The sequence below is a fragment of the Dipodomys merriami genome, unplaced genomic scaffold, assembly GCF_024711535.1.
Source record: "Dipodomys merriami isolate MVZ:Mamm:240054 unplaced genomic scaffold, mDipMer1.0.p SCAF_12, whole genome shotgun sequence".
In the NCBI taxonomy this organism is placed as follows: domain Eukaryota; kingdom Metazoa; phylum Chordata; class Mammalia; order Rodentia; family Heteromyidae; genus Dipodomys; species Dipodomys merriami.
In genome coordinates, this window is record NW_027202493.1 from 30,388,708 (window position 1) to 30,400,718 (window position 12,011).

At 39.7% G+C, this 12,011-nt stretch overlaps 1 pseudogene; it reads left to right on the plus strand.

Annotated features, from left to right (window-relative positions):
- Positions 1-506: 506 nt before the first annotated feature.
- LOC138822967 (small ribosomal subunit protein uS5 pseudogene) lies at positions 507-1,396 on the plus strand (annotated as a pseudogene).
- The last annotated feature ends 10,615 nt before the right edge of the window (positions 1,397-12,011 follow it).

The window sequence follows — 12,011 nt, forward strand, 5'->3', positions numbered from 1 at the left end:
ACATTATATATATCATATATCTCAATATATGGACATATTGAGACATAAATAGGCATATTGAGCTATTATGGACATATTGATATACCAGCTGAATTGTAAATTTGAGTCCCTAACCAACTATCTCATAAAGGTCTTATGTTAAAGATAAGACTTTTCACTTTTCAAAAGAAGTGTGGAATGCTAATGTGCTTCTAAGATGATCCTGTGGACACATGAGCACTGCCTGAACCATGTAAGCAATGACCTAGGTAAGCCGCAAGCATAACCTTTCAAACACTCAAGAGTGTCTATGGCCTGGAGAGGTAGCTCAGTGGAAGAATGCTTGTCTGACACATGGGTGGTCCTGGGTTCTATTTCCAGCTCTAAAAAAAAGTATTATAGCTTTAAAGAACTGATTATATTATTTTAGAAGCTATCGATGAAGAAAAATGGAAGATTTAGAACAAGAACAATCATGAGAGGTTAAGAACCAAGGCTTTGCTGCTGCTTCTCCAGGGAAACAGCAAATGGCTGATGACCCCATGCAGCAGGAGAGCCCAGGCATGGGAGGCCGTGGGGGCTTCTGAGGAGGCTTCAGTGGCAGCGTCCTCCGGGGCTGAGATGGTGGCCATGGTAGAGGCTAGCTCAGGGCCGCAGGGCTCGTGCAGTCAAGGCCGAAGACAGATGGATTCCTGTCACCAAACGGGGCTGGCCTGGTTAAGGACATGAAGATCAAGTCTTTGGAGATCTATCTTTCCTCCCTGCCCAGGAAGGAGCCTGAGATGATTGACTTCTTCCTGGGGGTGTCTCTCAAGGATAAGGGGTTGAGGATTATGGCCTTGCAGTTGCAGACCCGAGCTGGCCAGCGCTCCAGGTTCAAGGCCTTTGTAGCCATTGGCGATTATGATGGCCTTGTCAGTCTGGGCATTAAGCGCTCCAACGAGGTTGCCATGGCCATCCAACGTGCCACCATCTTGACCCAGCTCTCCACCGTCCCTGTGTGGGGACATTCCTGGGGGAACAAGGTTGGCAAGCACCACCCTGCCCCATGTGAGGTGACAGGCCGGTTCTGTGCTGGTATGCGTCATCCCCGCCCCCAGAGACATGGGGATCATGTTACCTCCCGGCCCCAAGAAGCTGTGGATGATGGCTGGTATGGCTGACTGGTACACCTCAGCCAGAGGCTGTGCTGTTACCCTGGGCAACTTGGCCAAGGCCACCTTTGATGCCATCTCCAAGACCTACAGTTATCTGACCCTTGGCCCCTGACCTCTGGAAAGAGACCATGTTCACCAAATCTCCTTATCAGAAATTCACTGACCAGCTTGTGAAAACCCACACCAGAGTCTCCCTGCAGAGGGCCCTGGCTCTGGCTCTAGCTACACCACAGGATTTGTATACAAGACTAACAAAGTGAATTAAGTCTGCTAAAAAAAAAAAAAAAAGAATCAAGTCTTTGTTTCTCTGGGGAGAAGGGACAGGTAGTTCTTATTTTCTCATACCTCAGTGCCTCTTTCTCTTTTCTGCTGTCTCAGACTAGCTTGCACAGTCTTGTTGAAACTTGTGCTTTGCTGGGGCATGCGCCTAGGGCCTCTATTCTGTCCCATTATTATGACCACCCTGTTATTCCTCATTCACTCAATCGCTTGCTTTGTATTTGTCTAATAGTGGTTCTTCCACCCCAATTACTGCTAGCATATATAAATGTAGGACCCATCCCATCCCTGGCCCCATACTTTCTCGACTTCCTTGTTCCAGGACTTCCTTCTTCAGTTTATCAGAACTATTCACTGTGAGACACATCCTGGAACTATACTTCTAAATCACACACCTCCAGGTTCTCTGGTGACACCTTTCTATCTCTAGATTTCTTATTCGGTTACCTGCACCATGATCGTGTTTCAAACCCATGTAGGGAAATCACATCTCTCTGCTCATTAGCTTTGTTTATTTTTGAACATTTATGTCCAACATAACGTCTAGCATCCACGATTCCAATATTTCTCTTTCTAACACTACAAGGTGCCTCACACTTCCATCCTTTGTCTGTTTTCTTATATATAATATATACATATTATTGTAAAGATACTGTACAGAGGGGTTACAGTTACATGAGTAAGGTAATGAGTACATTTCCTATAGAGCATTGTTACCCCCTCCTTTGATTTTCCCCTACCATCTCTTTCCTCCCCACCTCCCCAACTCCTCCCACCCTCATCTAAATTATAAAGTTCTTTTTTCAACATAGTGTCTGTACATCTCATTGTTACAATGGATTATCCTGAATCCTTATTGCAGCATTTTGTTATTTCCCTTCCCCTCGCCAAATTAGAATAATGTATGTACAAGATGCAGGACACTGAATCAAATACAGTGACAACAGGGGTTATACCATGGGGAAAGAACATACAAAGAAACAAAAAAATCACAAAGTACATTATAAGTACATTAAAAAAGAACAGCAACAAAGATAAAAGTTCTTGTGTCCTTATCTTGGGGTTCATTTCACTTAGCATCAGCTTATATGGTCATATGTACATGGCTTTTGAACTCTTCGGCTTGTCTCAGACATATACTAGTTATTGCTAATAAGGGAAACCATGGGACCTATGTTTCTTTGGACCTGACTTACTTCACTTAATATAATTTTTTCCAAGTCTTTCCTTTATCTAACAGATGGGGCAGTGTCATTCTTTCTGATGGAGGCATAGAATTCCATTAGGCATTTACTGAAATGATTACAAACAAGGCCATACTAAAACTACCAGCACAACTATGTTTATTGCAGCATTATTCACCATAGCTAAGATATGAAACCAACCCAGATGCCCCTCAGTAGATGAATGGATCAAGAAATGTAATATATATATATATATATATATATATATATATATATATATATAAAATGGAATTCTATGTCTTTGTCTATTTTTCATCAGAGAAAATGTTAACTGGCTCTGCATTTACTCTCTTCTCAGTTAGTTGAAGAACTATTGAAAAAGAAAAATCATATAGTCAAGCGGATATTCACCATCACACATTCATATCATTTCGTATTGACATGAAGTCATAATCAAATGCCTTCAGCTGAGCTTTCAGTATTTTCTGGAATTTCACCAGTGCTACTCTTGTTTGCATATCTGTTCATTAAAATGACAAGGTAAAACTGCCAGTCTTCTTAAATTTCCAGTGTACTTCCCCATTTGTTTTCTCATGTTCTTTAGTACCTTTCACCTCTGTCTGGAAACTAAAAGCCATCGGAGTGAATTTTCCTAACTTCTTTCCTTTCCCCCACCTTCCTCTCAGAACACAGTCCTCATCTGTGTGATCAGGGTCCCATGCTCTGCTGCACTGAGTAAGTTATAGTTCCAAGAATTTATATTCTTTCACTTTTTTTCTTTAACTGAGCATGTTTAAATCTGATCTGTTACATATTTTTTTGTGCACAAGGCTCAATTCTATGTTTCTTTCTAGTATCCATCCTTGTGGTCCCACTACCGTTTCAATTTCTGGACAGATTTGTCGTACTCTATTTATCTACCTCTCATTCTGTCAACACACTCAGACCTCTTTTCTCTTCTTTCCCCCTAGATACTTTAAAATATATTGTATGCATGAAGCAGGGAAACCTTAGGAGATGGATAGGGATGGATTAGATGGGAGAGGCGAAAGAATGAGAGAAGGGGTAACACTGATGAAGATGCATTGTACACATCAATAAACATGTTAAAGTGAAATCCCTTGTACAACGATTTGATAATAATAAAGAAAAATAACCTGCCCGATCATTAAAACAAATTTAGCCCATCTATTTCTCATCTATAAAACATGTAATTTCCCAAGCCGGGCGCTGGTGGCTCACGCCTGTAATCCTAGCTACTCAGGAGGCTGAGATCTGAGGATCGCGGTTCAAAGCCAGCCCGGGCAGGAGAGACCGTGAGACTCCTATCTCCAATAAAACCACCAGAAAACCGGAAGTGGCGCTGTAGCTCAAGTGGTAGAGCGCTCGCCTTGAGCTGAAGAGCTAAGGGACAACGCCCAGGCCCAGAGTTCAAGCCCCACGACCGACAAAAAAAAACAAAAAAAACAAAAAAAAACATGTAATTTCCCAATTAATTTACCTAGATGTCCCCTAAATACCTCAGACCTAATTTTTTCCTTTTGCTTCCCCTCCCCTCTTCCACCTTTTCTTCTCTTTTCTCTTCCCTTCCATCTTTTCTTTTGTTTCAGGACAAAAGATTGTCCTTGGGCCCCATGTTGCCAGGCAAATACTCTACCACTTGAGCTACCTTCCTGAGCAACCTCGATGAAGTAAGGGCAGGGACTAGTGATGACCAAAGGTGGTAGGCGGGGCCATTTGGGAAGGCAATACCAAGAAATCAGAACATGTTTCCCGTTGCTTGTTTTATGTGCTAACCCAGTAGAATGCAGAAGTGCAAACATTTGCAGTGACATCTAGAATCTTGATGATTTTGGAAGAAAATTTCACCTGCAGACAAAAACCAGGAGGCAGAGAGAGTAAAATCATTTTTATTTGAGATGGTGTAAAGGAACAATCAGAGTCAGTTGACTGCCTCCACCACATTATGTATTTTAAAAGTAAAAATAAAAATAAGGCCTTTCCTAGAGAGAGTTGTGAAAAAGTTGGCAGGTCTTTAAATATTTCTCAGGAAGTCCTTTCTTCTGTGGACTAGACCAACTCATCTACTGTGTGCTGTCAAAGCCCGTGGCAGTCTCTTATCATAGCAGTTTCCCCGGTTTAGTTAGTAAACCATGAGACTGGTTAATCAATATCTGATTAATTAATTTGGGCTCACTGTTTCATAGGTTTCAATCTCTGGTCCTTTGGCTCTGGGTTTCTGGGCTTGTGTACAGGTACAGCATCATGGGTGAGAGAGTGTGGTGTAATGGAGATAGTCAAACCCTTTTACCAGATTGTCTGCTCTGAGAGGCAGGGACTCTATTTGTAAGATCACTTCTGTGCCCTGGAGAACACTGGGTAGTTGCACAGTATTAGCTTATGCTGGGCGCTTGAAAAATTGTTGATTTGAATGAGTGAGCAAATGAGTAAATGAATAAAAGAGTAGAAGTTCTTTTGTCCATTAGCTGTACAGTTATTAATCTCAGAAATACAGACTCATCATCTGAAACATCTTATTCTACTTTTGATCATAGTTGGTTTTGACTTCTTAACCCAGCCTTTGAAGAAACCCAGCAAAACATCCAAAGAAGGAAAACAGCATTCGATAGAAATGATTTCTTTGACTACATGACTATGAAACATATTATTTTTTAAATACCCATTTCTCTTGGACTCTGTGGTATGTGTTAGAAGTGTTTACAGTGAGGATGCTGTGTGTGTGTGTATGTGCACATGCACACATGTACACGAGCATGTGTGCGTGTGCATGTGGGTTTGTACAGTCCTTTTTGGAGTCCATCTGTATGTCATATGGTGTTGGCTGGGTTGCTGTAGCCACTGTTCTCTGTCCTTTTTTCTCTGTGTTTATGTCACACATTTTGCCATTCACAATGACTCACTTTCTCCCAGGTGCGGCTCTTGCTTCTCAGCAGGTCATGATTATTGCCACATGGCCTCATTTCTGCTCTCACCGTTCCTTATGCTGATCTTGTTTTGTTTCCGCTCTCTGCATGACAAATGCCCACTCAACTGGCCACCTTGGGGGAAAAAGAGGGCTGCTTTAACGCATGTCAGCAGGACTCTGAACAAGTTTCATGCCAGACTAGTGCTGAAGATCTTGCCCTTTCCTCTGCTTTCAAGAAGACAAGTACAAATTTAAACCTGACTTTGAATTAATTTCTCAGTGGCACTTGGGGGATAAACAGGACAAATGGATATTTTTGCTACATATTAACACTTTCAGAATGCAGTTCAATCAGTGCACTCTTAACAGATAATTTATTTAGTGAGTTTTTACTTACCCAGTCTTGTCTGGTATATTTATACCTTTTTTCCCCCCTGCATTGCTTATTAAAAAATCCACGTTAGCTAATTTTAAATTGTGCTTTAACACTTGTATCCATAATCCCTGTCCATAATCCCTGGCTCTTTTCTCTTAAAAAATATTTTGTTATTCTTGGGCTAACAACTTAGTTCCTCCTTTGGGAGATGGTTCTCAACAATACTTTTGTTTATGATGCTTTAATCTGCTCCAGGTACTTAATGTCTACATTGGCTTGCTTGTGTTCTGAACTTGCTTCTCCCTAGACTCCACCTATTCAGCTTCTACTTGGTTCCACCCAGCTTTTGAACCTGAAGAGGAACCGATCAAGTTTAGTTGTTTTTTTTTTTTTTCCCAAAAGATTTTTTTTTTTTTTTTTTACAAAAAACAGACCTGTTGGATAGCTAATAGCTTGAGATGATGAAGTTTGGAGTGATGAATAAATTTTAACTGTTCACTGAAATGAAAGGCAGAGCTGTCATGAGCTTTAGCGTATGTTAAGTTCAATATTACAAATTAGAATCTGTGGGTGTTATATTGACTTTTCATGCCTGTGAGGAAACACCTCTGTTTCAGAGATTTTAGTCTCAGGTCATTTGGCTCCATGTTTCTGGGCCTTTGAGGACCCAGAGCATCACCATGGGTGATGAGGGTATGGTGGAGGAGGGCTACTAATCTCACGGTGACCAGGAAGTAGGGAGACAGAGAGGAAGTATCTGATCCTGGGACAAACTAAATCCTTCAAAAGCATGCCCCCAAGTGACTTACTTCCTTTAACTAGACTCTACCTCCTAATAGTCTATTCAGGTATGAATTCATCTATGGAGTGACCCATCACTGACTGTGAGGGAAACTCTTCTCTCCATTTCTTCACAAGACATAGTAGACAGGGAAACACCTAAGGCTAGGTTGAAAATACAGATAAGCCAAAATGCACAAGATGGGCCACGTCTATGGTGGTAAAGCCAAGCTGATAAGATGCTCCTCTATATGCCTAATTTAATCATGCTCTGGAAAAAAAAAAAAAAAGCAAAACAACAACAAAAACAATGATCAAGGTCCACAAAAAAGAAACAGCCAATCAGCAAAATCCCCAGTAACCATACAAAAGCCTGCCTTCAACCGTGTATGAGTAGCAGCAATAGCAGTGCTATTCCCTCTGTCTAGCTGCCTGCCACTTTTCTTCAATGCCACTCTAACAAACCTTTGTTTTTCCTAGTCTTCTGACTAAATGATTTCTTTTTCTAACCCATAGGTCAAAAAACCTCATGCAGAATGGTAGGTCTGGCTGCTATACAATTTTATTTTGATATTACTTAGCTCTGCAATGTCCCTAATTACTGTTCCATAGGTTAGAACATTTCTATGCCCCCTACTCAGCTCAAAGCAATCAAAAGATGTAACATTTGTCCCATTGAAACCAGGATTGTTTTTGTTGTTCTGTTAGGAGGGAATGTGGTAGATGCCCTATTTAAGAAAAGCCATGGATATCAGAGAAATAGCAAGGACCAGGTGGAGTGTGGTTGTGAACCAAGGGCAAAAATGGGCCAAATGGAATGCAGAAATAAGCCCACAAAGAGGGCCAGATGGAATGTGAATGTAATAGAGCTCTTAAGATGATCCAGCATGCATAAAACTCCAACTATTGTCCATGAGACACAGTCAATTTATAGGGTCCACAAAAAGGGAGGTAGTCAATCAAAAGTAGCCTGATTCAAGGCCTTAACCTCATTCCTGACCCAGTCTCCAATGGCAATGCTCCTCTGCCTGACTGCCTACTATATCTCTCCTGTATTGGCATCCTCATAAATCTTTCATTTCTCTTATTGTTCTGTCTCAGTAAATTCTTGTGGCTCCAAAAGTCCTTTCCAATGAAGATAATGTCTTGGTGACCCAGACATGTACCAAAACCCATTAGCTGACAGTCAAACCTTTTACACAGGAGACAATTTTGGATTCAAACCATAGCACTGTGTATTCAAACATTTACATGAAAATGTTATTTTAAAAGAAGGTTTTTTTGTTTACTATCTAAGGAGAGAGTTGACAGTAAAGTATGAGAATCTACAAAAACTTGTTTGGTCATTTTATGTTGAAAGTACAAAGGCTATTCCTCCTGTGACTAATTTGTTGATGTTCCTGTCCTGGGTATAATCTTGTCCACTCTTCCCCATTCTTGATTAATATATGGAAAGTAAAGATGACATTGTTTTTAAAATTATTATTAATTTACTTTATTATTATTATAGAGGTGATATACAAAGGGATTACAATGACAAGAGTCAGGTAATGAGTACATTTCCTTTAGTACAGTGTCTTCTGTTCCCTCATTCTCTCCCAGTCCCTCCCATCTCCACCCATGAGTTGTATAGTTCACTTTTGTCAGTGTTCAGTGAGTTCAACTGCTGCAATTTTCACCTCTTTTCCCTTGGAGTTCTATACCCTCCTCCTAATCCTTCTGATGATGTACACATGAATTCACCATATATACGGTAAAGAAGACAGAATCATCAAACACTAAAAAAAGAAAAAAAGAGGTCTCTTGTTTCCATATCTTGGAGTTCATTTCGGTCTGTACTTTTTTAAATGTAAATATGAAGAGGCACTTAGGCATTGTGCCTTTGTGTTTCTCTCCTTAGAGTATCCTCTTTTGGTCTCACTATGTGTGAATATCTAGAATCCTGTATAATTTATCATATTCCACTGTATTTTAGGTCTAATTTCCACATATCCTACAGAACATGTACCACTTGTCACTGTGATCTTGGCTTACCCCACTTAACATAATTTGTTCTAGTTCCATCCATTTCCCTGCAAATGACATTATTTTATTCTTTCTAATGGCTGTGTTAAATTCCATTGTGTATAGGTACTGCATTTTTTGTATCTACTCATCTTTTGTGGGCATCTGGGCTGTTTCCATAATAAGATATTCTTCATTTTATCACTTATGAATCTCCTTTCCACCTTCTGACCCAGATTATCATATCCTTCACTGTGGTGATATCTCCAAAAGCAAATTGTTCTACAACTTATATCAAGGAGACCGTTTTTCATCAGTGGTTACTTTGCTACTGTGGGAATACAAAACACATTCTCAAGATGATCTCAAAATACCTTATATATTGTCATTCTGGCTTTGTAAGTAGTCAGATTGAGTTGCTCACTATTTTAGTGAATGGATTTGTTGCTTGAGTCATTTTTCCTAAGTAGGAACCAGAGCACCATTTTCTCTTTCTGCTATAGCATTTTTAATTCCTTGTGTGAAATTAAGCACATACCCATTAAAAATACCCACCAGATAGCTTTTTAATTTTATTGTAAAATGGCATGTACAAGTGTGCAATTATATTAATTATATATATTTTTACAAAATTATAGATTATGACTCATCACCTCTTCTTTCAATACAAGGACAGCCTAATTGTGAAAACAGGATGGAGACTGTCCAGAAGTTCATGGTTAATTAACATTACACTACAACCTTCAACTTCCTTTAGTGTGTAAAAGAAAAAAATAGCATTTGGGGCATTCTATTTGATTTTAATGAGGCTAGAGTTATAGAAAAGCCATAAAAATTTTTATTCATTAATCAATTCAGAAACTGCATATTTTAGATCTCTCTGGAGAATTAATTAACTATTCAGTTATTTTAAAACGGAATTGTTGGAGGGGAAATTGTGATTAAGTAATGCTTTCACTGTAAGAGACACTCTAAAATTTCAGTCTAGAATATATCATGTAGGCGTAGGTGTAGCAAGCAGTCTCTCACCTTCAGTTTCTGAGTTTCTCCAGATGTCTCCTGTGCTCATTTTTCCCCCTGTAATTACATCAGTGTTTGGGAAAAGCTGGCCTAACAGTGAAAAATCTTGAGATACAGGCAGCAAGAGGGCATTGTTAGTGTGGAGACTTTTCCCATGACATTTCAGTTTGACTCTTTGGAGATGCTGCTCTGGGGCCTCCATTTATTGCTTTCTTTCTCAATGTCATAGTTTGAATCTACTACATGAATACAGCTGGATAAAGGGTAATGATCTTTGGAAAGAAACAGGGTTCTGACAACCAGTTAGAATAAGCTCTACATAGAAAATATTTGTACAGGATTCTTTGTGTCCCCTCACAGAAGTGGACTATATCAGCTTCAATAATAATTTACTAATCATAATCCCTCCATAAGGTGCTGGGTGACCTAACTAGGAAAAAAACTGAGGAGGAAATGGACTATAGAAGAAAAAAAATCAAATTTTAGTTACTACCTAGCAACCAATTGTTGATGTAGTAACTGTGGATTTCCTTCCTATCTATATTTCATTTTTTACTACCTATATCTATCTATATGCAATATTATGTATAAATATAACATATATAAGAATATAAAATATAATATATAGAATCTATAAATATGTGTAAAATCTCTGACTATCTGACCTCTCATTATGTAAACTCATAGCCTGATAGATTTTGGTTAGGCAGGCACTTACATGCTTGCTAATTCTCTCTTTCCAACACTGCAGGGATTGAGTTATTTAGTTTATAATTGGGTCCATTGGTAGCTGCATATTAAGTTGCAGTTGTAAAGGAACCTAGAGGAGTGATATTTTTCAGAGTCCTTGGTATAAGAACTGATACCTTTCTTTTGAGAGAAGATTCATGCAATCTTAACTATATAAATATGGTTGCATTTTGGTAGGTAAGCAATCATTTTAAAAATGAAGTATGAGGTCTGGCACTGGTGGTTCACACATGTATTCCTAAGCTACTCAGGAGGCTGAGATCTGAGGATTGCATTCAAAGCCAGCCCAGGAAGGAAAGTCCATGAGACTCTTATTTCTAGTTAATCACCAGAAAACTGGAAGTAGCCATATGGCTCAAACTGGTAAAACACTAGCCTTGAGCAAAAGAGCTCAGGGATAGCACCTAGGCCCTGAGTTCAAATCCCATAACCAACAAAGAAAACACAACTTTGATTAGGAGAAATACATATAACTAGGAGTTTTCACTTATGTTAGATCTGGCCATTTACCCTCCACTCCCCAGTGATCAAGGGACTAGTGATGGTAAAGAGCAGGGGGAAAAAAAAGATTTATGATGCAGTAGGATGCTTTTTACCCAAAGCAGTTTCTAAGTATCTGTTGTAGTAAAAGTGTACACTGAAGTAGACAGGTGTCCTTTCTATGGCTTCCATGCTTTCAAACTGCTTCCCAGCCTGAGAGAAACCTCTGGTTGTGTGAATCTCCATAGGAAGGTGAGTTCCTCCTTCATCTCAAATGAAGAGAGTCATTTTTCCCTCTCAGACACATTGGCAGCTGCACTACTGTCACATAGCCTAGGCTTGCCCATTTGAAAGGAATTCAAATCCTACCTAAGACAAACAAGATACAAGGTAAATTCATCTTGCAATGGCAATAAGTACAGTGGATGTAGATGCCTTTCAGTGCCCAGTAGCAGCAGAATCTAGCAGTGCCTGATCCCAGCAGCGACGGTAGCAGCAATTCCGGAAGTGACGCCCTGTCTAGGCAATCTGTATGGTATAACCCTGCCCAGGGTCTGGTGTGATTCACCTCTTAATTCCCATGCATTTTCTCCCATGATGCTACTGTTATTCTCTCTGCTCTGTAATACCAATAAACAATTTTCCAATAAAATCCTTTCCTGCTTACCTTTTCTCCAGTATAATTCTTGCAACTGTGAACACTGACTGCCAAAGAATATATTGCCTAATTTTCAGCTGAGAATTTGGGTCATTGAGAGGTTATGTTAATGGGCTGGTAGTCACACAGTAAGTATCAGAGCTGAAATTTGAATCTGTTTAATGCCAAGCTTGTTAAGTACTGTCAGTTAAAAACAGTAGACAATATTACATAGCTTCCTATGGTTCCTAGAGAATTAAGTCTTAGATTAAGGGCATGAAGAATGCATGTGGTAGGTTGTTAACAACTGTTAAATCTACTGGTTGGAGAAACAAAGTCATGCAAATGAACAAGGCAGATGCCTGTGGCCACCACTTTTGACACAGAACCAGTTCAGAATGTCATTGCTGGTAGTAGGGCGGCTGTTATTTTTCAGAAA